Genomic DNA, 27,928 nt, shown 5'->3' with positions numbered 1-27,928 from the left:
AGTCTATCTCCAGGCTTTGAGAAGATGGGGCTGTGTAAACGGCACATGCCTTATGCTCCAATAAAAAAGAAAATTTTGGAAAATTGAGGGAAGAAAAAGACCATAATTATATTTAATAAAAAAAATTCCCTGAGACAATTAAGGAATTTTTGTCTAGTGGGGCATTGATTATGGATTCTCTAATTTTCTTCTACTAAATTGGTTATACTCTACCTGATGCTTACGAGCTCTATCCTAAACATTTATCTTTTTATGGAGGAAACTTAAATTACATTTTGTCAGAGAGAGTTATGTGACAACAGCTGCCAGCCCTCCGAAGACCTCTTGTTGCCACCAACAATCAAATGTTATCAATATATAACCAGTTCTCCATTTCATTAGATGATGCATCAATAGGAAAGCTTTTATTATACTTAGCTACATGATACCTCATAGTCACCAGAAATCCTAGTTTTCTATAAGAAAAAAGCCCAAAAATTCTACAATGAAAAAAAATCTGTGTTTTTCTGTGATTACAATGAAACACTGAATTTATTTTCCCTTGCCACAATATAAGTAGGTATCAGTTGAATACAATGTTTTGATATATTTACAATTTTAAAAGGTTGAAGCCCACTAAGGACACCCATCGTTATAAAATTAATGGAATTACAATTTGTATTTCTTATATACACCAAATATTTCTGTATATATTCTATATTTTCAGAAAATTGTTTATTTTTAAATACTCAAAAATAATGTGAAAATTACTTTTATATTAACATTATTCACATTCTAAGTTAGTCCTGGTTATTAAAATGGAATTGGCGCATTCCGGACACATTTTCATCTTTCATTACACTGGTGCTGAGCACAAAAATAATTCCAAATTTGCTGGAGTGCCCTTTGCTGTCAGATCCAGACAGCTTCAGCCTAGGCCTGAGACTTGCTGCCTTTGACTGTCAATGGGCGTCTCACTATCCAAAGCGTGGGCTGCCAGCCCTGGTTCAGTGAATACAGACAGCAGCACAATGGAGACTGGGATACATGGGGTTCTACTGAATATATTTTTATTTTTTCACAAAATGTAAAAATGGAAGATTCTCTATAAAACTTCAAATCCTGGGTCTTTTTGCATTTTTCTGAAGCAAATGGATTTCTGGGATCCCTGATGATCACCAAAAACCTGAGGGTGAAGGTTACGTTGTGATATTTTATGTCTTGGCGCACTCCTAATTCCCATATTCCTAATTTTTATACAATTCTAATCTGACATATAAAACATGCCTTATGAGGCACTGGGGAAAGATTATGACCTGCTGAAAGTCATCTTTCTATCCATATCTGTGTATCATTAACACATAGGAAATGATGGGAATTATGTTGTATGGTTGTCACTGAAACGTATTTTGAGTTGGGGGATCAGCCAGATATTAGCTTCCCAGCAAGAAGAGTAACCAATGCTTGGGTTGGGTGTCAATGGCCATAAGTCCACCAAGGGAGCTATAATGCAATGACTCACCTGCATGACACCACACCAGGGGAACTGGTGGGGTCAGCTTTGCCTGGAAAATCAGCAATGCCCTCACACATGCCTCCACATGTGCTTTCCAAGGTACAAAAACCAAATGCAGGGGCCCATACTTGGCCTTCCTCCCTCACTCACCATGATGCAAGCAACAGGAACACTCGAAAGATTCAATTTCAGGCGACTGGCTCAGATTTCAAGAGTGAAATCTGTGCAATATGGACTGCAACATCCAGTAGGGTGAGAAGAACTGGTAGTTGCTGCTCAGTATAATAGGGTTGGGAGATTAGTCTGTATGTTTATATTTTATTTTATGTTGGTAACTACTCTGACTCTTTGCCTAACACTCATAGTCACCAGTTTTACTGTTTATCTTTTTTAGTGAGTTTGTATAAAATCTGCTCAGGTTTTATAAAAGCTGGAGAATATCCACTTTCTATTGAAGAAGTGGTGAACCAATTAATGGATTAGGTGGTACATTCCTGAGGCACGGTACTAGGATCTAGGGAGGAGAGATTTAGCTGGTACTTTATTCTGAGAGATTCCTGAGTGGCTCTGGGAGCTTTCATGCAATCTGACTGACTCCACATGCAGTTGTACTTGGTGATAACAGTACTTGGAGGGGTTGCTGCTAGTCTCTAGCAAGGCACTGTGAGAGGCAGCTCAGGCTGGAGATAGATAAAGGGAAGCAACAGCCCCAGAGTCCCATGTAGGGGGCCGACAGAAGCTCCATGCTTCTGGAAGGGTGGGGCCTCAAGTGGAAGGGGCAGGGTGGGGGCTAGCCTCCACCCACCAGCCTTTCATTGCCACCCAACAGCAGCAGCCAGGAGCCCTGGGCCCTTTTGAATCACTGGGTACCAGTATAGTTGCCCCCTTTGCCCTCTCCATCAGTTGGCCTTATCCCTCGTTGTACCCTGGGGGGAAGGAATCTCATCACAGGATGCACTGCAAAGTTACTCCCTTCTGCTTTCCATTTCATAGTAACAATGGGGTCTCTAGCTATTGCACATGGTAGAATAAGTTGCTATATGTTTCCAGTATATAAGATGAGGTATGAAAATACTATTCTAACTCACAGAATGTTAATATTACTCATAGTCCCTGATCATTCATTACACCACTAATCTTCTGAGACAAGTAATATAGTAGATGATCTGCATTCAAAAATAAATGAATCAGAATATTAACTGAATTGCTGTGAAGGCCCTTTTTTCCAGATACATAAGGTTTGTAGCCAGCCGGACATGGGTCCCATAGCCAGCTGGACATGACCATTCTCTATTTCCCCTCCTCCCCTCTGCATCTGCTCTTTCAGCTGCAGTTTGAACAAAACTTGTTATGTTAAACAAATGCAGTTTACATAAGTTCCTGTTATGTTGGAAATTCCTATAATGTTAAATATCTGATGAAGTCATATTACTTTAATAGAATTAATTATATTCATGCTTATGAATATGTATGTAACCTATGGAATGTGTGAGGAAGTGTGAATGAGAAAGTCCCAATCATAAGACAGTTGCCTTTTGTGACTAAGAAAGAATTCTGCAAAGTGCTTAATGGATGTGACAGACAACCAGGTGGGGTTCTCTTGGACAAGATGTAAAAGGAGGCCAAGTCCAGGAATGGACCAGAAGCAGTAGAGCACTCCTGTGAATCCAAAGGGACCCAGGGAACTCTCATCGCCGAATCTCCAGAGGGCTATCACCTGGCCAATTTCAGTCATCTGCAAAATCAAAACTAACTGTTGCTGCCTGAAGCCTGCCTCCAAACTACCATCACGAATGTGATAGGTGTATGAGTACTTCCATAGCATTAAGAATCTGTACTAATAAACAAGCTTCAGTTCTGCTCAAGTTCACCCTTTGTCCGGGTTTATTCCTTGGCTGATGGCAAGGACAGGTAACAAGATTCACTTATGGTCTCTTTCTTTTTTTGCACTTGGGCATACATACTCTAAATTTTCTTACTGAACAGAAATTGCTTGGTCCAAAGGCCAATGAAATCAAAGAGACTCTCATTGACTTCTGTAGGCTTGGGATACATCCCAAATTTACTATAAAAGACAAACAAACATTATATGGCAATATATTTCACAATTAACTGCATACTTCAAATCCTTTTGTTTATTCCGTAAGAAAGTTTTGTTCAGTTGAAATATTGATAGGTGAAGTCTGAAAGAAATTAATTCTTGCCACGATGGAAGGATGCCAACTATACATAGTAATCACTAGACAGTCTTAATCATAGAGAACTATATACTAGATATGCATGGATCTGAATCACAGATGGTCACATATTAAATTACTTTGGGTACCTCATATTTTCCTGTTCTATATGCTTACACATGAAGACACTGACAGGAAAGAATTGTTATTTTAAGTAACACATGGCAGAAAACATCCCTGTTATGTGTCTGTACAGCGCCTAGCACAGTGGGGCTCTGATACAGAATCAGAAACTCGAGGCACTACAAAAATACTAGTTCCACTAATAATAATGTTATACTTTCTGCTGGCAAGGTAATTTTCTATGGTCTTGAGAAAGACACATGGAACTGCAAATAAGTGTCGAACACAAGGTTAAGTAAATTATATATTCCGCTCTTCTGGTAGAATGGAGACTATTGTACTAATATAAAATGGGCATAGTATTTGCCTACCCGACAGAGGTGTTGTGAAGATGGCTAAAATCAAATTTGTGGAACTCTTTGACATATTGGAATTATAGGCAAAATAGCATAAAAGTGCCATTAGTAGACCCAGCATGATAACATAAATTAGATGAATACTTTGTATTAGTAACAGTATCTTCTATTGAAAGACCTTCAAGTACTTTAAAAACATTAAGTTTATTAATCCACATAACATATTTATGATATAGGGAGGCTGTGTCTACACTGGGCCACTTATTCCGGAAAATCAGCCACTTTTCCGGAATAAGCTGCGGGAGGCAGAGGCTTTGCCATTATCTGAAGTTGTAGGTGTTCAATACTACTAGAAAACCAAGTTTACAGTGCCTGAAGGTGAGCAATCAAAACAGAGCTATCTAAAATTGGAAACCACTTTTGAAATCCTTCCCAATGTCTCAGTCTGAGTAAGTGGCAGAGATAAAATGAAATACTGCTAATAGTTAGAGACCCATGTTTTCAGAATTCATAAACAGATAAAGAATCCAAGTTTTTGTCCAGTTTTAAAGAAAAGAATTCTTCATTCAGTAACTTATCAACAAATATTGTATACTTGGAAAGTACTACAGTATTTTGTTTTTTACAAGTAGTCTACTTAGTATTAATCTAGTAATGAAATTAGTATTTTACCTCAACCTTGTGAACTGGAGCTCCTGTTAAAAAAAAAAGAGAGAGAAGTTTTTAGCAAAAAGTGGCATAATTCTGGATACATTCCTTGGTAATTCATGGAAAGTGAACTGCTTTGATATTGCACAAAACTAACTCAGGAACAATTCAACTAATAATTACTGAAGAGTGTCAAGAAAAAAAATTCAGAATGAATTCAAATACTAAGTTACAAGATTGTTTTGGCATATAGTATTCAACACTTAAAGTTGTTTGGAACAGCATTATGAAGAGAAGAGAGTATTTCTGTTTTGGTGACTATATGTACTGAAGTCAATTATCTTTATCAGAGGAATGGAGAGCAGGGGCAGAACAGAAATGGGTAGATGTAACTTTGCTTGCAGAGGATGACAAATACAGGATATATCCAAATGCTTAATCAAATAACTCTACTTTGGGGAAAGGCTAGCTTCCTGTAATTTTATCCTAGAATTTAAGCATTACCATTGATAAATTAAAGTTTTTTAATATTTAAATATATAGATTTCTTTTTCAGCAGCCATTCTGCCCTCAACTTCAAAGATGCTTTTAGTTCTATTGTTTTTGCTGCTTGTTTTGACCTGAGCAGATAGGTGAAAGTTCATTCTTGTGGGTTGTTCCAATTAGGAGAAGAAACTTAGCATGCGAGTTCTTTTTTACGCAATGTTCTTTATTTACAAAGATTTTCCATAATGTCCTGTTTCCCTGAACGTGATGGGAATCAAACAGCAAAAGACAGTTTATTTGCTTGCTGTCCCAAAACCTGCCTTTCCAGACAACTCTCCTTCAGGGCCAAAGCACCATCATTTCTTTTACTGTTTTCCTGGCTCCTTCTCCCCTCAAACACACATACTTCCACCAATCCAAACTAGGGATGTTAAGGACTAGTCGATAGGATAGTTTAGTCGCTTCCCACCCCTCCTTTGCAGTCTCTATCTGATAGACGTAGCAAGTGGGGGAGAAGAAGAGGGGTACTTCAAAGTGGCAGCGCTGGGGATCAGCTGAGGACTCAAGATTCTGCTCAAGATTTTGTGTGTCCTGGTGTTACTCTTTGCTTCCATCTTTTCTTTACAATGGTTTTGTCACATTTATCCTGAATTAAATATGGTGGTTATTCTTAATGCATAACAAAGATTTAAAGGATCCCATAACATTATTCTGCATTTGCACTAGCATTCACTAAGTTGTAAAAACTGTCCAAAAACTACAAAATGACCCCTGTTCTGAGACGCTCCCAATGACAAATAAGTACAAGCCAGAGAAAAAGGAACAACAGTCCATTTATATACAAGTGAACTTGATTCACTGTTGACAGCATGGCAATCATGGTACTCAGATGCAGACAGTATTGGTGCCTTATAGAGGAGCTCAGGAGAAGAAGGTTATACCATGTATAAGTACTACATATGCCAGTAACACCATGTCCACTTTGCTTGAACATGCTAATCTCTCTTTCCTTGCAATTTTCTAAGCAGAGGGAGGAGATAAAGTTGGGAGCCAGAGTAGTAGCTGTCATTGTAAGACAGTTCTGCCCGGTGTTTAGGACAGCAAGGTCAGGGTCATTGCAAGAAGGAGTTCCAACCCAGTTCTCCCCTGTGTCTAGAAATACCACTCTCTCACACAAATCACCAATATGCAGTGGTACTTTCAAAACCTTGTAAATTAACTAGTCCATAAGATTATGTCCCCCCGGGATGTGGGCTGTTTCCTAGTGCTTAAACATGGTTAATTTTCCTACATATAAAATGTGAATTTCTAGAAGACAAAACCTCAACATGTTGAACATTTAATTTGGCGTGCTTTAAGAGAAACTGGGGAGTTGTAGTGAAAGTGAATTGCCTAATATGTGTTTGCAGCTGTTAGTACATGGCTAACTAAAATCCCTAAGCAGGCAAAAAACATAGCATCTGGATTGCAATTATTTTTGTTTTGTAAATCTGTTATGAATCTGAAGGAAACTATTTCTAACGTTCTCTGAGATGTGTTGGATATGTCCATTACACTCTAGAAATGTGAGCACCTTGTCTGGAGTTGTCAGAGATTTTTCCCTCAGCAGTATCTGGCATGGCCTTTGGCCTCCCATAGCTGCACTTATGTATAAAGGGCAGAAGTATCCCCATATCCCCTTGCCTCCTGATTACCAGAAAGGCTCTGATACAGACGGGATGAAGGGAGGGTTAGTAATGTTTTTTTCAGATGATTGCTCATGTCCACTCCACTCTAGGTGACTCACAAGCAGTTTGAACTGGGAGAGGACTAGGAGTTCACTTAAACAGGGATAGTAGAACCACCCCTCAATATGACATCATCTCTAGATTGATGAGAGGCAGTAAAGCGAGAGAGAAGAATATGTACTGATGACCAGGGTGCTGCTTTATAAATGTCCAGCCTGGATATGTGAGCCAGAAATGTTGTGGAAGCTGCCCATGATCTGGTTGAATGAGCCAACAGCTCTACTTGGGGAGTAATACCAACCAATTGGTAACATAGGGTATGTCTACACTACCCCGCTAGTTCGAACTAGCGGGGTAATGTATGCATACCGCACTTGCTAATGAAGCCCGGGATTTGAATTTCCCGGCCTTCATTAGCATAAGCGGGGAGCCGCCATTTTTAAATCCCCGCTGCTTCGAACCCCATGCAGCGCGGCTACACGGGGCTCGAACTAGGTAGTTCGGACTAGGTTCCTATTCCGAACTACCGTTACTCCTCATGAAACGAGGTGTACCGGTAGTTCGGAATAGGCACACTAGTCCGAACTACCTAGTTCGAGCCCCGAGTAGCCGCGCTGCACGGGGTTCGAAGCAGCGGGGATTTAAAAATGGCGGCTCCCCGCTTATGCTAATGAAGCCTGGGAAATTCAAATCCCGGGCTTCATTAGCAAGTGCGGTATGCCTACATTACCCCGCTAGTTCGAACTAGGAGGGTAGTGTAGACATACCCATAGACAGCTAGAAAACCGGGAAGAAATCCTTTGATTGGAGACTGGGTGGCCCTTTATTCTGTAGGAAACCACAATGAACAGTTGTGAGAAAGACTTACATGGCCTAGCTCAATCCAGGATAATAGCTTAAAGCTCTCATAACATCAAGAGAGTAAAACTTTACTTTTAGCTGAATGAAGCTTTTGAAAAAAGTAAGGAAGTAAATTGCTTCATTAATGTGGAAAATGGAAACTATTTTAGTTGGGAACTTAGGTGAGGCTGAAGTTGAATCTTGTCTCGAAAGAAGATCATATAAGGAGGTTCTGATAGTAAGGTTAGCAATTCCCTTGCTCTTTTGGTCAAGCAATAGTAACCAAGAAAGACACCTTTATAGAAAGGTCTTACACAGAACAAGTCACCGTGAAACTCAAATGAAGAATTAATCATCTATGACAGAACTAAATTTAAGTGTCATGGAGAACTGGGGTGTGTACCTGTAGACAGCTGTCCGAACACTTCAGAAACATGGTGGACATACAGAGGTGTAGCGAAGGAGGGGCGGGAGGTGGTAGAGGAAGGGGCTTGAGCGGAGGAGAGAGGAAGAGGGTGGGAGAGGAAGGGGCTTTTGCGGAGCGGGAGGGGGTGGGAGGGGAAGACACCAAGGGACAGGGGTGGAGGAGAGACAAATGCCAGGGGGCCAAGTGCAGACAATGAGGAAAAGGGCAGGAGGGGAGGTATCAGTGGGAGAGGGGACAGGGTGATGCTGGGAGAGGAGAGGGTAAGGGCATTGGGATCTAGAGGGGGGAGGGGAAGATGCTGGGAAAAGGCTTGAAAGGAGGGATGGGCATGAGCAAGTCATGTGTGAGGGCACAGAGAGGCATGAGGGGAATGGGGCAGAGGGTGGTGAGGGGGTCGCATCAGGGAAAAAGAGGGCAAAGGAGGCAGGGGCAGTGAGGGAAGGGGGAGGCACAAGGAGGGTGCAGGGCTAAGGAAAGGTGCAGGTGCCAGGGGATTATGGGAGTGAAGCAGAAGGTCAGACACCTGCAGGGGAGGGACCAGCACCAGAGGAGAGAGGCAGGGCAGGTATGTAAATGGAGGTGTTAGAAGAGGGGATGAGGGGTAGCTCACATGATCAGAGTGGGGCTACTGGAGGAGTGGGCACAGGGGGCAGAGAAGGGCTGGTGAAGGGGGACAGGTCGTGGGAGGGCTGAGAGCAATGTGAAGGGAAGGAGTCATGACTGCAGAGGAGGGTGAGGAGTTGGGGGGCAGCAGGCACCAGGGGAAGCTAATGGAGCAAGGAGAGGAGACATGGCAGCAGAGAGAAAAGGTAAAGGTTTATAAAATATTTATTAATAACTTGGTATGTTGCCTATGGCCAGTTTGTTTGCACCCCGTGGTGCAGTTTGGTTTTATGTGGGGATCAACACGTGGCCAGTGAGTGGGAGCCAAAACAAAAAAGTAGTCAGTGTAATGATCTTCTGTTGATATGTGTTTTAGTAGTTACATTCTTGGACTGTCATTGCTCATGAAAAGTGCTGTCACATGGGTAGAAATTGGGTAAATGTTGCATTTTATTAATATCAGCAGAACTGACTTAAATGGGGCCAGCGTGTTGTGTAGTCTTGCCTTAATCTTTGTATTCATGCCTGTCAGTGTGAGAGAAGCTATTTGTATATATTCGCTTGCATATGCAACCACACTTAAGTTGAGGCCCTCAGCATGTTCTGTAAGTATCAGTGTGGCCCCTGGGGCTTTCAAAGTTGAGTTGCCCTATCTCATCCCTGACAGGTGTCTGTCTAACCTGGTCTTAAATATCTCCAGTGATGGAGATTCTGCAATCTCCCTAGGCAATTTAGTCCAGTATTTAACCACCCTGATAGGCAGGAGGGCCAGGAGGGCACAGTAGTTCTGACGGAGGCTCTGCAGGCAGGCAGCCCGCACTGCCCCCTGCCTGAAATCTTGTGCAGGTGTTAAACAGCTGCCCAGACCACCCCAGAGGTGATTGCATTTCAGCGTGCCTGAAGCAACGCAACACAGCACCCACAATGGACAGGAGAATGGCTCCTGGGCTTGGCTTGCTCATGACTGCTTCAGTCCCGTTGGATGGGCCTCAGCCTCTTTCCTTCCCCTCCCCCGCTTTGCAATGGGGCTGTAGACTCTGGGGGAGAGGGATGGAGGCAGGCAGAGGTGTCTCTCTGCAGCAGATGTAGACACGTCTTTGTATTAATCATTCTCTCATTGAAGTTTTCAGCTTTGTATTGAGTCCTTTTACATGGAAATGTTGTATTACGTCTTGGTAGAATAGTCTCTAGGACAAGTGAGGCAAAGACTGTCCCTGCGGGGTGAATGAGGTGGGAATGGATAAGGCGGAAGGTGAGCACCTCTGGGCAGTTGCAAAGGTTGGAGAGGGGATGGAAGCCAGATCCAAGATCAATGAACCCTGGGAAGTAAGCCCATTGAAAGGAGACTGGACCTGTGGATGCTTTGGGAGTCAGCAGCAAGGGCCTGCTTTGGGACGCCCCCTCTTTGGAGGTGAATGTGGCAGCTTTGAGACACCACCCAGAAGCAGGCGCCACAGACACTAACTGCAGATTCATGGGATGGCTTTCACATATCTTGTACATGCATAAGATGATAGATCTGCAGGAGCGGGGGCAGTGGTGTAGCGAGGGGGCCGGAGGGGTCAGTTGTCCCTAGGCACCATGTTAAGGAGGCACCAATTTAATCCCATTCTGCTCCCCCCATCCCTTCAGCTCACGTGCTCCTATTCTGCCTGCTGGAGCCTCTTCCCTGCCTCTTTGCTCCAAGCCCAACCCTCCTCCATTTCCAGTGGCGGGTTAGTGCATGCGAGAGCCCGGCCCCAAACTGTAGGGGGTGGGGGAAGATGCGGTACAAGTTCCCCTCAGCTGTGCATCAGGTTTGGGGCTGTGCCACATGGCGGTGGGAGGGGGGGTGCAAATTTTTCCTTTGCCCCCGGGCGCATAACATCCTCGCTATGCCTCTGTGGACATAGGATTTGAAAAATAGTCTGGAACTAATAGCTAAAGTTTGCTGTTTAATAAACAAGAGGATCAAATATGTGATGAATATGAGCTTGAGATGGGTAAATACCTTCCTGTCTGGACCAGATGGAATCTTTCAATTCAACATAGTAAGTAGTCCTAATTAAAAGCTTTCTGCTATGAAGAACAACTTTCTGAACTCCCTTAGAATAACAAACATCTGACTCAGATTTGGGAAGGGGTTCCTTCACAAATGTGGATATACCTGGTACCCAGGCTGAATGGGAAGATTCCAATGGGCAAAACATAGACTCCATGAGCAGCTTCTTGTAACTAGCTACCCTTTCTTTCATTGGGCAAGGTTTCAACCCCCTACAAATGTAACACTTTTCACTCGTGCTCCTCCCCCAGACATATAAGGCAGTTGGGACGCTAGTCATTCACTAGCTTAGTCTTGTTACATGAGTCATAGAACTTGAAGTCAGGAGAACAAGGCATAATTCTGTTACTGATACCAGCACTCAAATGAGAACCAGCAAATACTAAATTTACTCATATTTAAAGCATGTACAAAACCTCTAAAGTAGCCTAAAACTAACAAAACGTTATCATCATCTCTCTCTATATATAGAAAAATGTTTCCTGGGAGGTGACAGAGTGACATCAGCACGTCCGTCACATCACCCCACCCCCGGCTCCAGGACATGATCTTTGCCCTCTCCTGGGGCTCAGTTGCTCTGGCTCTGCTGGCTCCACAGGGGCAGCAGCCTTAGCAGCGGTTGGGCTCTCCTCCCCAGCAGCAAGCCCGGGACTATCTGCAGGGCAACAAAGCAAGCCCGGGGCTCGACCTTCCCCGGCTGCTGGGGGTGGGGAGGGTTAGGCCTCAGGGAGGGGAAAAACTATTGTGGAGGAGGGGTGGAAGAGCCAGGGTTTGTGCAGGGAGAAGGGCTGGGGATGGCACAGCTGGGGACATAAGTGGGGAAGAGCCGGGGCTGTCGCAGACTCAGCCTGGCCTTCCCTGGCGTCTGGGAGCAGAGCTGGGGTTTCCTATCCCCATGAGAGAGGGAGGTTGGCAAGAACCGTGAGCCGGGGGCACAGCCCTAGTTTACACTAAAGAACATAAGATTTGCAAACACAAAGATAGCAGCTTCAGCAACCATTGTAGGTGGTAGAGGCTATGATGATGCTACCTTATATCCCTGTGTGAATCAGCATGAAGCAGCACTGGGTCCTCATACTACCTGGATAGGTATTGCTGAGAGAAAAATCTCTGACAACTGTGCACAAGGTGCACACACATGTACAGTAGAATGAGCATATCCAATTACTCAAAGAAATTATGCTTATTACTTCTTCAGCTCCAACCTCTGAACTGTAATTTACAATGAAAGGTTCTACTGTAATAAGGCCTGTGTCCCTTATAGAAATATTCTACATAAGGTTGAGCTTTCTGCAGAAATCTTGCTTTATATTTACATAAATATAAATCAACGGAAAATCGTCTTCTTTCCTATTAGCACCTCTGCAGGAGACAAATAAAAACATCTCTTCTTTGTATCTACTCACTGACTCAATTAAACTGGAGGGAAAAATCATGCCAGAAAAATTGTCTGCTGCTTGAGAAAAATACATTAAGTGAAACCACAAGTGTGCAGAAGTGGGTTTCCATGCAACTGATATAACTTGTACAAAGAGCAAATCTTGTTGTCTTTAAAATTTAATTTTGCAGTCTTTACTCAGACAAAACATTGCCTTGATTCAACAAGTTTTGTCTGAATAATGGCTGCTCAGAATATTGAATTGAGCACAAGGAACCCTTGCAGGATACTGTATATTACATTCAATGGTTTCAGTGGACGTCACCAGAGAATGTCACCCAACACCCACAGCAGCCTCAGAAGGGGGAAGGCATTGTCAAGGCTAGACAGGGGGTAATAGCCATAGGTAATGCCATAGTCAAGGAGCAGAAAGGGGCCGGGGGAAGTGTGGCTCCTTTAAGAACTATAATTCCCCTCCCCTCACCCAGGGTGCATCTAGACTACAGGGTTGTTTTTTTCCAGAAAAAATGTCTGTTTTTCTGAAAAAGCTTCACCTATGTCCACACTGCAATCATGTTCTTTCGAAAGAAAATTGAAAGAATGCAGGGTTTTTTCTGACATTGGTAAACCTCATACTATGAGGAAGAACACTCTTTCGGAAAAAGGCACGTGTGGATGTGGAAGAGGAAGTTTTTTTGAAAGAAGAGGGAAGAAGAAAAAGCACAGGTGCCCTGGTGACCATTCCATCCATAGCAATCACTGCTTACATATGAGATAGCATCCAGGCAGTCTGAATGCCCTGGACGCTATCTTTCGATGCACTTTTGCAGTGTGGATGCTGTCTTTCAAAATAAGTTTTTTTGGAAGATCTCTTTCGAAAAAGCTCCTTTTGAAAGAAGCTTGCAGTCTAGACGTACCCCCATTGTGGCTCAGAGTAGCAGACAGTCAATGAATGCTTGGTTGAGTAGAAAGGTACAGTGTAAGTCTATTGGCTGCTGTGTACCCATGGGGAAGATTAGTAATTCTTTTCCCCTGCCCAAAGGTTGGGATTCTATGCTAACAAGAAAATCCCCCTGGGATTGGAATAGGACCAAGCTTTTGGACCATGGTGTAAGCATTGTGCTAGTTACCTTTGGGGGTTGGGAAGGAATTTATCCAACATCATATTATCCTGGGAATGAACATTTTTTCCACCTTCCTTTCCAAAAGGCACCATGGACAGATTTGATTGTAAAATTCATTTTTTATTGTAACATGACAGGTATCCATTGTGGGTCAATAAACTCCAGTTCCCTATAAACTGGGATTGGAAACAGATTAGGAGATGGAGAGGGATGGGGTTGATACTCCTAAAGGAGGAGTGGAATGGGATTGCCGCTCCTAAAATCTGCTATAGTGAGAAGACAACACAGCCCCTTAATCCTCATAATGAGGGGAGGAAGATGAAGTCCCAGCTACAATTGAAATAAATAGGTGGAACTTGACAGCATCTCTCCCCAGGGGAAATTTTTACAAAGGAAGGATGGTTTGCTCTGGATGTGTCATTGCTGGGTACTTCCCAGATGTGGTAAGTAAAAAGAGCTGCAGCCTAGTTAAACCACATTGCTTGTGTCCTGTCTTGCTCTGTTGGTCCAGGACAATTATCTGTGAAAAGGTGTCCATGTATTATAATTACAGGTATAATGAAACCACAATTAGAAACATATTCTAACCCATCTGGGGGTGGGAGGGAGGGAAAAATGGAGGGAATATCTTTCTACAGAGCCACAGTTACGTCTTTAATATGTTTTACCCCACATGATTTCAATGCCCTTACTTCTGATTTACTCTATGCAATCAATAGTAGAATCATTGTGTTTTCTCACGTATCATCCCATTGTGCTCCCTTATGTAGCATCAGACCAGCCTTGATAATCTAACTGGAAAAGCACAAAAGCCGTGCTTTGTTTCAAGTGACCATTTTTCTTGACCCTTCCTCCACAGCATCTGAGTTTCTAATTTTCAGACCCTATGTCATTCTATATATTCACAACAACTTTTGTTCTGGTTCAGTTCATTAGGATGCTGCAGTAACTTTAGAAGAAAAGTTGCTCTTCTAGGCATTCCCTGGCACAATTTAAATATTTTTTTTCAGTTACTAGAATATTGACTATCACAGTTCACTGTCTTTAAGATTGGATTAAGATTTTGGAAATGAAATTTAAAAAGGCAGTTTATCATTATAAGTGGATTTGGTTGGTTTTTTACATTATGAGGAATTGGATGATCTCATCTTGCACGTTTCCTGACTTCAGCTCAACACTGAGATTGTGAAACACCAATCTTGGCTGGTTAATGGAGGTTAGAGTTTTGAAACAGAGAACGTCCTGTGATTAACACAGGGGCTATAAAAATCATCCGACTCCTGGTTCTGCATGATGAACTTGTATTTCTATCAGACTCCAGGTTTATATTCTCAGTTTACCGCCTCAACTTTATATCGCCTTGGGACATATGTTCTCTCGTGACCTTTATTATAATCACAGTGAAATTTCATAAATGGCATTAGTAGCTATATTATTAAAAGAAATTCTCTTGGGTAACTGCTCCATTATTATTTCTCTGTTTTATGACTTTTTCTCTATAACTGAGATGACCATATGTTCAACTTTTATGTGGCTAATGTTACTTTTTTCCCCCATTTAAAATAAAACATCCTACACTATATAGAGAATTTTCCTGCTTATTTAGGTCGATTCCATAATTTCTATAATTGAATTATTTAGAATTCTACTTCTGGTGTTTGCACATGTCAGTGAGGAGTGACTGGAGTGGAACTGTAGGTTTTCAAAATGCAGTTCTGATTACCTGATATTAAATAATGAAGTAGTTCTCTGGGATATACAATTGCTCCCCAGTGTTCATCCAGATGAATCAAGATGACACTGCAGTGAATTTTAATGAAGTTTTATATTGTCTTTTATTATCCAAAAGGGAGTCATAAAGCAGATGATGGAATGAAGGATGTGGGACACACTGGAAGACTTTGGGATACAGCATTCGGAAAAAAATCAGTGATAGGGTTTAGCAGGTAAAATCCAGTAAGTGAGCTTCAAGACTTTTAGATAGGCATTAAACCTTTCCTTTCTTTCTTGCTATTGACTCTGCCAGCAACAGCTCCACATAGAAGAAGTGCGGTTCAGCAGTTGTCCATATGACTTCTAGATCATGACGTTGTTGTAATATCTGATAACTTGCACAATGCTGCTGAAATTACCAGTTCATTGTTTCTTTACCTCAGGAGGCTGATAGTCTGTCACCCAAGACTGTGAATTACAAACTGATGCCCTATCTTAAAAAGTTATTGCAGGGCAAGGTGCTTACTGCATTGATTAGAATCAGTGATTTCAAAGGGACTGTTCAGAGGATTAAGTGCTGCACCCTTGTGTGTAGGCAGCTATAGGTGAACCCCCTGCATACAGCTGGCATGACAGTTCATCCTTTAAATGGAATTGAATACACTGTCATGTGTTTTACAAACCTTTCTTGCTATTTAGTATGTTAAGCAGTCACTGAAAGGGTTGCTTGGAAAAATGTGTCTATGCTTTTGTTTCACTTCATTCTCATAAAAGTAATTGTTTAATATTATTTCCAGTTTAGTGCTTCACCACTGCTTATAACTTTTACTTTCCAAGCACGAAAAAGAATCTATTAACATAAGCAAATAAAACACAGTTCAACAAAAAATGCTGAACAAGCAGATCAGACTAGTACAAACAAAATTAACATAGACAGTATGGTTAATAGTATTGCTATCAGTAATAGTAATAGTATGGCTATCAAAGATAACATATTAGGGAATTTTTTAAAAAATGCTGTTTTTGTGTTTTTTATCTAAACCTGTATAAAAACTTCAGTTCTTTTTAATTGATACTTATCTTGCATGTAATAAAGATAAAAATCACTCCCCTTCAGATTAAGAACCTAAGTTCAAGAAGCTCAAAAGGTTAAATATAGAGTGAGACTATTTAAAAGCTGAGTTTACACTGTTAACTGTTTGCACGTATACACTATGTGCTCACGGTACTTACGATAAAGATCATGATCATTTCTTATATGTGAATAATGTAATGATAAGGAAACAAGGCTATTTAGATTTATAACTGCTTACTAAAATGTACATTCTATGTAGTTATTTTATATTAAGTAACTAATGGCAATTTAATCAATTATATAAATAAGAAATTAACTAGTATAAAAGAGAGTTGGCTGTAGTGAGGCCCATCTATGCAGGGGAAATAAACAAAATATGTTATAATAAATACATTATTACATGGTAACTGTCAATTATTTATGAAGTGGAAATACTGTTAATTTATGCCTGATATAATATAGATCATCAGCACGTAGGGTAATATAGTCTGACATTGCATAATTATGAACAGGATACACACACAACTTCAGTCAGCCACTACATTTCTTTAAAAAAATACTGCAAATGGTGGGCAATATCTGCCAGGGCAACACTGCAAGAAGCTGGAACATCAAGTTTGAGGATGCCCTAGTTTTTTCTACTTTGATTACTACAAAAACATACTTAAGGTACTTCATTGTGAACCCAGAACTCCTACCTGCTTTTAAAATTCCAATTTACACTGAGCTGCAACTGCTACCACTTGAACAGGATAACAAAGTAACAGAAGGATTAATATTAATTGGGACTGTATGTATCAGAGAAAGTGTAAAGAGAGCATAAATAACGTTCAGTAAGTGCTCTAAATTAGACTATTTCTCTGATCTGGCACCTAACTGAAGATTAGCAAAGCTAACGAACAGTATTTCTAAAGGTCTGAAACACTGTTTCTCAGTGTGCATTTGTTTTTATGAACTAGTGTCATAATTGTATTCATATGTAAATGCCGTAATTAAGGAGTTGAGATCCTTCACAAAAATGTTGCATTGCTTTGAACAAGAAGATATGCATATTAATTTTCTGAAAATAATGTGTGTTAAGTTAATATCTCACCAATTTGGAGCATCATTCTGCTGTTTCGATATTTTAAATAACAGATATTAGCATCATTACTTAAAAATGTGGTGGAATTGTCAGCACTTGGCAATCAAGATCAGACCAAATACTACTTAACTACAAAAAAAATAAAGTTTTTTTTTTTTAAACTGATGTGAGGTTTGAAATAAAACTTTTCATTATTAGACCAACTAACACAGTGGTCAGAAACTCCTAGATCAGGGAGCCATTTAAACAGAAAAGACTGGGCAAGGTAACCCATAGCTTGGTTAGTTTGACTACAGAAGAATTATCCCTGAAAAAGACTGTAGAAATTGTCCTAATGGAATACGAATGAAATAAAGCTACTTGTGAAGAGCAATTTTATTAATTGCCTTTGAAACATGGATCCTTCTCCTGAAGCTTTGTCCCTCCGCCGCAAAAGTTAAATAGTAGGACATTTATTAGACTTTCTTTTTTAAAATGGCATCTGCATCCTTGCAAATTCCAAGGATTGTAAAATAAATATTTTAATACATTAAATGTCCAGAAAGTCTTGTAAATTTGTTCATTAAAATAAGGTAACATCTGGAGTCAAAACCCCAGTCCAAATCTCAAACACAATGTAAAGGTTTTTTTTTCTAATCCAAAAATTAGATTAGTAACCCTCGCCTCTGTCATCTCAATCTGCCACAAGATCCCTATCATGTGAGATAAACAATCTCTGCTGGAGAAATTATAGTTCTACAGTTTTAGGAAGTGTGACTCTGGTGTATTTGGAAGTAATTCTGAGCTCCAAGAAAGGAAATGGATGGTAGGGAGAATCTAGCACAGTCTTACAGAGAATCTAGCAGAAACCCTGATGCTTACTATTGAAGGGTATGGGTGTTCTTTACTGTTGTCTTCAGTGAACATGGACTCAAGTTCAATGAAAGTGTCATATACTAGGCCTTCCTGAGATTAAAATGAAGAATAGGAGATGGCAGAAATTGAAAACAGGAAATGGGGCAAGACAAGGAAAAGGGCTTTGTTATGAAAAGGGAAGCATAGACCAGTTAACCCTCTGAACTTTAGAAGAAACCTTCCATCCATCTTTCCATCTAGGAATCTATAAAGCTCATTTACCATGATCTATGATGGTTTGTCAATAGTATTCATCCAGTTTGCTGACACTTTGGCAAAACAGCGGACTACAGAAATATACAAATTGGCTTTGCCAATCGATGTTCATTAGTCATATCCTTTTATAAATATAGCATTCAGGTATTATTAGTCTAAATAAATGAATACAAATCATTAATCTAGATTTAACCAGTAACAGTTATCTAAATTCTGCCTTTACTTTTTATGCTATTTACTCCTTCATTCCTCTCCCCAATCATCTCTCACCACTTTGCTTCTCCTTATAGAGTTAACCTGCATCAAGAGATGGAAACACTACACCACTGAAGTCAACAGGAATCTTTCCATCAAGTTCAAGAAGCTTTGCACCAGGTTAACAAAAGGTAGTATAAAAAGAATCCACTTTGTAAAGAAAGAAAGTTTAAATAATAGCTTTCAGTAAACTCTTGCCACCCTTTTAGAGTTGTTTAATGGAATGATTGATTCATAACTCTCCCAAAGCTCCACCTAATTTTCACATGGATAATTAATGAGATCATTAGTTGCTCATGTAAATCAATCAGTTTTCCAAAATCAGGAAAATGCAAATTTTAAAGGAGAAAAAGCTACGATGAAAAAAACCCCTCTTATGAAGTTTTAGTTTACCATCAGGAGTATCTTTGTTCTTAATAGAATATGTTAAAATACATTAGTTAACATCAAATACAGACTCTCTCTCTTTTAAGGAGTGCTTTGATTCATTAGCAGTGTTGGCAGCATTTAAAGAAAAGTTTCCATTACTATATTATCATCTAGTTAATCATCTAGATTATGACAGCAATAACAAAAAGTAATGATTTTAGACATGCATATTTAAACAAATCACATTCTCAATGAATATATAAAACTATTAGTCTATCATAGAAAGATTGAAACTTCAGTGACATCCATGTTATTGTTCCATTTATATTTACTAAGATATCTTATTTAATCCTCAAAAGCAATCCCAAAGGGGAAAAAAAAGGAAAATTTCAAGACAACAGCTGCAGTAACTACTGTAAACTAAGATAAAGTGAAAATAAAACTTTTGAGTGTGAAAATTCTAAACACATACCTTACAGCATTTCCACTTTAATTTATTTTAAAATCCTTTCATACACTTACAGAATACAGATGACATGGAGTTTAATTTAATTACTGGAGCTTAATTTCACCCAGTGTATTTAAAAACAACTTTAAGAAGAAAAGGATTATTGTATACTGCCAAAATTGATAATTATCATCTAATGTGTGTTGCCTATGGCTGAAAAATGTACATGAATAATGTACATGCAATCTATTAAGCACTAACAAAGTGAGGACATGTTTGAAGATTCTGACCCTGGATTAGTAAACACATATTCCACAGGGTTATGGAGTCTCTCTTATCAGGAGAACCTGCAAATCTTTCTTTAGGACCCGAGTCCACCAAGAGATGTAATGCAGAAGTCTATGGCTGGATGACGGCCAGCCGGGTCCAAAAGGGGCACAGACAATAAAAGAGCTCTATCAGGCCTACACCAAGGCCAGGGAGCAACGTCCTGCTTGGGGGTGGTAACACACACCTGTACTACTATGAAAAGCTGGATACCATCCTGGAAGTGGGGCCGTTCACCTCCCCCCACTTGTCATTGACTCCAGCTAGGATACACTCATTGTCAGCCTCGATGAGGGCAGGATTGTGGAATAGGATAATGAGGAGGAGGAGGAGAAGCAGGCCAATCTGGACACCATGCCCACCAGTCAGGAGGTCATCATTAGCCTGGAGCTGGTCCCTCCCTCCCAAAACTCTCCCAGGGTTTGGACAAATCAGGCAAAGGCAGTTCAGGTGAGTTCTGTAACTTTGCCTATACACATGTAGGGGCAGGCAGCATGCTTCTCTCTCAGCCTGGGGGTTGCACAACAGCTTGTGCATGTGGCTGCACGTGGAGTACCACACAGGAACCCCATGGTCCTCCTCACAAGGTTCTTGGACTGGCCTGCTTTATTCCAAACTCCATGGTAGGACATCTTCCCACAGTAAGCCACCACTAAGGAGACTGGGATTACGGAAACATGCAGTAGTACCACACATGGCATAAATTCATGCCCACACTCTCGGGCAGCATCCTCTCCTGGTCAAGCACGGTGATGCAGAGGACACCAATCCCCTCCATTGGAACTTTCTGGGGGAAGGAAGAATCTGGCTGTCATCCAGCCATAGACTTCTGCATATGTCTCTTGATGGACTCAGGCCCGAAAGAAAGATTTGCAGGTTCTCACACACACTTCCCCCAAGAACCTCCCACCTCTCCTCTGGCGGGTAGGGATAGAAGTTCCCTCTCTGCAGGATGCCACTACTGCCAGACTCGGCGTGTGCGGGACATGGAAGGAAGCGAAGCTGTGGAGATAGTGAGGCTCCCTGCAGGGGCAAGAACATCCCAGGGAAAGTGCCCACTGGCTAGGCAACAGATGGCCTTGTTCAAAGCACTTCAATATAATCTGAACTGAGACCTTTGGTGTCGGCTCAGAGATAATGCACAATTTATCCTGAGATGGCTAGGCCAGCTCTGAGTGTGGTGCATCCACCACCTCCCACACCATCAACATGTCTCCACAAAATCCCCAGGTGGAGATGAACCTACGATGACCTGGTGCAGAAACACTGGGCTGCCTCCATTCCCTCACCTGCAGCTTCGATGAGGAACACCAGGAACAGGCCACTGATTATGAGGAGTGCTGGGTTGACTGGGAGCCGAGGAAGGCCACGAAGGAGCACCTTTTGCACCAGCTCAGTGCCACATGTTCCTCCATAATATCTGTCATGGAGCTCATAGGCACGTGTATGGAGCGGTCCACCAGCCACTTCCCCACACCCGCCCCCTCAGCTCCCTGCACAACTCCCCACATCCCCGCGACTCCCAACACCCACCTTCAACTTCTCCTTCTGGTCCCTCCAGGGGTTGCCAGGGCCTGAAAACACATGGCTGTGGGACATCTTGGGCACCTGCAGCCTCCCAAGGTACCTGAGACAGGCACCAGTCCCAGCCCCAGCCCCGAGCCCCTCTATCCCCTTCTGCTCCCTCATCCTCCCTCCCACATTCCAGGTTCTTTCCCCAGTCCCTCCCCTGTTCTATATCCCTCAAATAAATAATCTGTTTTTTGTTGAAACAAAAATGCTTTTTTATTTGGCCTGCAGGTGAGGGGGGAAGGTGGGAAGGGAGGGGTTAGGGAGGAAAGACACAGGGGACAATGCAGAGACTCCTTGTGGGGAGGCCCAGGGCAAAGTTTCACAGGTGGCCTTGGCTGAAACTCTCTCTCAAGACCTCCCAGATGGCACCCTCCCAGATGGGTTCACCAAATGGCAGCAGTGCCCAGTACTCATAAGCCTTGACCAGTCGCTCTGCCTCTGCTCCCCACCTTGGCAGGACATCTCCCCCCGAGGGATGTTGTACTCACTGAGGTCCAACTAGGTGAGAAGACTCCAGAACCTCCACTTGAGTTGGCTGAAGGCTCACTGGACCACCATGCAGCACCTGCTGAGACTGTCATTGAAGGCCTCTTTGGTGGGCTTCAGGCTTTCCCATGTGCAGGCAGAGAAGCAAGGGGTGGAATGCATCACCCAGGGCATATATGGGCATGTCAATGTCCCTGACCCTGACGGTTCAGTCAGGGAAAAAAGTGCTTGCATGCACCCTGTGGAAGAAGCTCGAGTTCTAGAATACACAGGTGTTGTGCGACTTCCCCAGCCACCTGACCTACATGCCCATGAACCATCCTTTGTGGTCCACAAGGGCCTGCAGCACCATTGAAAAGTATCCCTTTCTATTGATGTATTCAGATATATTATTGTCAGGGTCCTGGATGGGGATATGGGTGCCATCAACACCCCCCACCATCCATTTGGGAAAGCCCATGATGACAAAGTTAATGACAATGGGATCCAAACTGCCTAGGGCGATGTCCCTCTGCAAGAGGATGGTGGTGATGGCCTTGACCGCCTACAGAATCATAGAATCATGGGGTTAGAAGAGACCTTGGGAGGTCACCAAGTCCAACCCCCTTCTCAAAGCAAGACCAACTCCAACTAAACCATCCCAGCCAGGGCTTTGTCAAGGAGGGACTGAAAAACCTCTAGAGATGGAGATTCCATCCCCCCCTTTGCAGTTGATAAGCAGTGTGTGAGATGCAGCTGCAGAGAGGAGCCCTTCTCACGAGGCTCCACCAACCCCAGGAAGCAGCTAGAGGAAGTGACTGCTCTTCGGATGCTCTCCGCAGAGTGCTTCCAGGGGCTTTCAATATGATTCAGTGTGGATGCACTATTTCAATATAATTCTGCTCTACTTCGATGGTGCCTTGTAGCATGGATGCACTATTTCAAAATAGTTATTTCAGGGGTTATTATTTCAAAATAACTTATTTTGAAATAATTTCCCAGTAGAGACATGACCAAAATGCAACCATAAGTCAGGGATGTTTATGGGGCACAAAATATTTGCTCAGACATAGTCATGCACTTAATTCTGCAAGGCGCAGCAAGCACTCACACCCTGATCCGGAAAGCCGCTAAGCATATGTTCAACTTGAAGCATGGTAATAGTCCCATTTGACTTTACTAGGATTATTACCTACTTAAGTATTTAGCTAGGTGGGGACCATAGTACACAGCATTTTGCAATGTCAAAAATCAATGAAACCAGTTTGCACGAATTATTAATAACACAGATATATCAATCCAGAGAAATAGCAGTAATACTTCCTTCCAGGAATAAACCTGGATTTATAGATAAATGTTGTTGTAAGGGAAATTAAGAGAATACATTCGTTTTGCAATTCCTGATTACCACCAGTTCAAAGACAAGCATTTCTACTAGCATCAGAAGAGTTCCTTGATGTTTAAAAATCTGGTGAGAGCTAAAGATAGGAACCCTCAGTGAGATATTCAGTATGAACTTAAACAACACATTCAAAAATGAGTAATCCTCAAGTTCATAAAACACCAGAAAGGTCTAACAGACATTGACATTAGATAACATACTTGTCCGCCTGAATTTGGAAACATTTGCATTAATGTCCACTGGCAAAATACTAACAAGACTGATGGTAGATTATATTTTCCCCATGGTAACAGTAGCTGTATTACGTCTTACATATAGAACTGCATTGTGTTTGACACTTATTTGTTTTATCACTGAAAAGGGTATAGCTAATGGATTCTGAATAGCATTATCTTGTATTTACCTCTGAGTGATGAAAATAATCATCTAATTAAAAGTTTATTTCTACAGATTAAAGCATTATTAAAATGGTTTTAATGTGATTTTGAACATAATATAGTCTACAGATGAAAGAATTGTTTTTCATCCTGAATTTTTTATCATTTGAATTTATTTGAACCACAAAAAATTTGTAGGCTATGAAACATGCTGTGTTAATTAGCATTACTTAGGGACCAAAAAAGTACAATTTATACTGTTTAATGTTTAATTCTTTAAAACTGTGTTTTCAGAGATATTTATGTACTACCAGAGTTTTTATGAAACATTCCATAATACTTCATGCCATAAAAATATACAAAAATAAATATAACCTGAATGTAATCTTATTCTTAAACATAAGACTCAGTGTAATAAACATTAATTTTCAACACTACGGAAAAAGATAATCCTGAAGACAGCTCCTAATTTTAAAGACTGTCTCATATGTCTACAGAGTTGTGCTTTAAGGGCCCTATTATTTCCTTTCCTCCTAAAAATAATATCAAATTTTTATTTGCAGATTTTATATTTATATAACCCATTTCATTCTAAGGATATAAAAGTGCTTTGGACACTACAGGACAAATTTTGGAGTCACAGAAGCAAATATAAAAAGATTTGCACCTTGGCTGAATTTGGTCTTGCATATATACTAATAAGGTGTCAACATACATAGCACTCTACAGGACAGCTGTTACTATTTTACTGAATAAACATTTGCTTCATAGCCAGCTAAGTAACAGAAACAATTGGAATGAATCCACTTAAACTTAGTTGACAAGCTACTATATAATAAATCCTATAGATATTACATCCGAATGTTCCTTCTTGAACTGAACATAGATTCTAAGTTCTAATTTACTAGATTAAAATATCACTGCAACAACACGAACCACATTATATCAGGAACTCTTTATAATACACTGCTGGATAGAAGTAAATAAGCAAATATATGTTCTCAACTCACTATTAGCAAGAACGATGATCTTATTAAGGGACAGGGCTGTGAGTTGGGATATCTGGGTTCTGCTCCAGTTTTCCTACAGACCTCCAGTGTGACCCTGATGTGGTCACTTCATTTTTCTATGCTTTAGTAGTCCTTTTGTCAAGTGAGGTTAGCCACACAGTGCTATTGGGAGGATACATTAATTATCGCTTATGATGTACTCAGGTACTATGCTGATGAGTGCCATAGAAAGACTGTACATAACATAAAAAATAACAACATATTCCTACAATACCTTCATGTATAATGCTCACCAGAATACAATATAAATCACAGGATCTAAATAGACTGTAATGGTAGGTTTTTAAAAGGATATTTTCAAAAGGATATTTTCAAATGATAATAGCTAATATTTCTACATATTTGCTTTTAGAATTTAACTGAAATTTGACTCATGGTAGGTATTCAGATGAACTTTAGGAAAAATTCTGAAGTTTGTCTTTGAACAAATACTGCTTCTAAAAGTCTTCTAGAAGGTAAGCACACTGCTCTTACCCATGCCTAAGCTATGGCTACTTTTTTCTGCTCCACTGCTCAAGGAGCTACCACTGCTTAAGAGATGTTTGAGGATCCTCCAGTGTCACTGGGGTCCTGTCCTGTGGCATAAGTTTCTTTTAGCATGCTCTTTATGGTCACCCCCTTTCCCTTCTGCAATGACTCCTTTATCTCATATATTTTCTTCTCACCAAGCTTTTTCCCAGACTAAGACCTATAACAGGTATAAACTGAGAAATCATGGAAAATAGAGCCCCTGATTCTTCATTGCTCACAGTAGTCATTTATATCTGTAAAAGAGAGTATACAAAACAGGTATAAAGTATTGCCATTCTGAACTGGTGTTATTTTACATGCTCTTCACATGTGTGCAAATGACCATAGAAGGTACAAGAAGATGAAGAACAAGGTCCTATGACTTAAACAGTTTCAATTAATGTGCAAAAATACTTATTATAAGCGTATGGAATTTAAGTGTTTTACTTTTTCAAACAACACAGAACATGAAAACTTATCAGCAGTTATATGAGTTCATAAAGAAGCAGAGGTCTAGGTATCAACAGCCATGTAGGGGATAAATACCTTGCGGTATGTCTACACTGCAAAGTTAATTCGAAATAACAGCAGTTATTTCAAATTAACTTTAATAGCATCTACTCAGGCAAACCGCTATTTCAAAATAAATTCAAAATAGTGAAGCCCTTATTTCGAATTTGGTAAACCTCATTTTACGAGGAGTAACTCCAAATTCGAAATAGCTATTTCGAATTAAGTGCTGTGTAGACACTTAATCCAAAATAGGGGGCCTCCAGCCCTTCCCGGGGAGCCCTGGTGGCGACTCTGGGCACAACTAGGAAAGCTTACTCTCCTCTCCCCCAGCCCCAGAGACATTAAAGGAGTAGACCCTGGCCACAGTGCCTGTGCCAACCCCAAGCCTGCCAACCCAGAGCCATCAGTGGCCACCGGGGCCCCTAACCTAGCGGCCCCAAAATATGAGCCAGCAAGCCACTGGCAGCCAGCCCTCCACCACTCCCCAGGAGCAATGTGCCAGCTCCCAGGAGCTTGACAAGAGCTGGAGAAGGAGGGTGCCTTCCTGGTCCAGGGTGGAGATCATGGACCTTATTCAGGTTTGGGGGCGGATGCCCCCAATGTCCATGATCTCAGCCCTAGATGGAGGAACACGGCCATCTATTGTAGGATAGCTTCCAGCCTGGCCACCAAAGGCCACATGTGAATCCAGGAGCAGGTTCTCATAAAAGTCAAGTTGGTCCGGAAAGGCCCCCAACCCTGACCCCTGAGCTTCCCCTTCCCCTTGCTTCCTCCTTCCAGCTCCCTCCTCCCAGGTTTCCCCCTCCCCTCTCCCACCCTCTCTTTTCCCCTCTCCCATCTCCTTTTCTCAGTCTACCCAGAAGTTCACCCCCCGCCTCCAGTTTTGTGCAATAAACCCAGTTTCTATTTTTGAACATGTGTGTCTTTTATTTGACATCAGGAGGGGGAGGGGTAAGCGGAAGGACATGAGGGAGGAATGGGGCACAAGCCTGCAGTGGGGAGGACCGGGGAGACTCTGAGGGCTCGTTGGGGTGGACGCTCTCCCTCAGGGCCTCCTGGATCCTGACAGCCCCCCGATGGATCCCCTGGATGGCAGCCTGCAGCAAGTGCAGCCAGGCTGATGGCAACAACCCCACAAGATGCACCGGTGTGCCCAGGGAAGCTCTGGCTCCATGTGGCTGAGTGCTGTGGTGTCCCGAGTGTGGGCACTCAGGGCACTCCAAGACAGGACTGCTTTGCTGTCCCTCATCGAGGTAGACAAGCAAGCGGGGAACCCTGACAACTGTCTGTCCTGGCTGGGGGTAGGGTCCTTTTAAGCACGGAGCTCAGTTAGCCTCAGGCAGCAGCCCCACACACTAAGTCCTAACCTGATGCCCTGCCAATACTGGTTCCGGCCAGCCTTAACTTCAGTTCAGGGTCCTCTCAGTGTGGATGTGCTATTCTGAAATAGCAAAACGCTATTTCAAAATAGTTTTTGTGTAAAGATGCATTATTTCGAATTAGCTTAGTCTGAATTAACTATTTCAAATTAAGTTAATTTGAAATAGCAGTGTGGTGTAGACATACCTTTGCAGTGTTCTGATAGTTCATCAGTCTGTAGAAACAGTATAGAATTTTTGGGGTTTAATGGTTTCAATAAATAATAAAGTTAACAGAATATTTTTCTTCAATAAGAGAAAAAGAGTGAAATAATTTAATTCTTTGTATTATTTCCTGGCTGATGTCAGTATTAGCTCTACTTTCACAATTACTAAATGTTTGAAAGGTTGTGGAGATATTGGCATGTGCAGAATTAAGATAGCCTCAATATGGTAATTTCTATAATGAGATTTATTATATACTTCTCTCCTGAAATAAAAACAGGACTGCACTATTCCAAAATATTAAAATGGCTGTAAAATAGTGAGATTGCATTATTTTAAAATGGCACTGAATTGGTATTCCGAGCTCTCAGTATTCTGAGACTTAGTATTCTGTTTGCCCTTACATCACTCATTAAATAGCTCAAGAATTAAAGTGGCATGGTACCAAAAATACAGATGGAGTGCTTAATCTGAAAATTCATAACCAATGGGAGATCATAGTCTTCTGATATCCTTTATATTCAGGCCATTTCATCATTCTGAGATGAGACTAATATTACATGTTAGCATGACAAAAAAATTAATACAGTATGCAATGTGTCAACCAAAATATAAAAGGAAAATATATTC

At 41.4% G+C, this 27,928-nt stretch overlaps 1 protein-coding gene and 1 long non-coding RNA gene across 5 annotated transcripts in view; one reads left to right on the top strand and one right to left on the bottom strand.

The window, feature by feature from the left end:
• The window catches only part of LOC106731596 (uncharacterized), a 40,689-nt gene extending 19,151 nt beyond the window's left edge, over positions 1–21,538 (top strand). The window contains exons 2-4 of the long non-coding RNA XR_012904639.1: positions 15,275–15,371; positions 18,698–18,793; positions 21,037–21,538. This is a non-coding gene — a long non-coding RNA (uncharacterized LOC106731596). The remainder of the gene's footprint in view (positions 1–15,274; positions 15,372–18,697; positions 18,794–21,036) is intronic.
• The window catches only part of PTPRD (protein tyrosine phosphatase receptor type D), a 1,779,541-nt gene that overhangs the window by 799,520 nt on the left and 952,093 nt on the right, over positions 1–27,928 (bottom strand). For all 4 annotated transcript variants that reach the window (XM_075931585.1, XM_075931599.1, XM_075931586.1 and 1 more), the window contains exon 7: positions 4,824–4,846. The gene's annotated coding sequence lies outside the window, so the exon portion shown is untranslated. The remainder of the gene's footprint in view (positions 1–4,823; positions 4,847–27,928) is intronic.

The sequence above is a fragment of the Pelodiscus sinensis genome, chromosome 6 (genome assembly GCF_049634645.1).
Source record: "Pelodiscus sinensis isolate JC-2024 chromosome 6, ASM4963464v1, whole genome shotgun sequence".
NCBI lineage: Eukaryota > Metazoa > Chordata > Testudines > Trionychidae > Pelodiscus > Pelodiscus sinensis.
The sequence above is the reverse complement of the archived record's forward strand: the minus strand, read 5'-3'. Positions and strand labels throughout refer to the sequence as shown.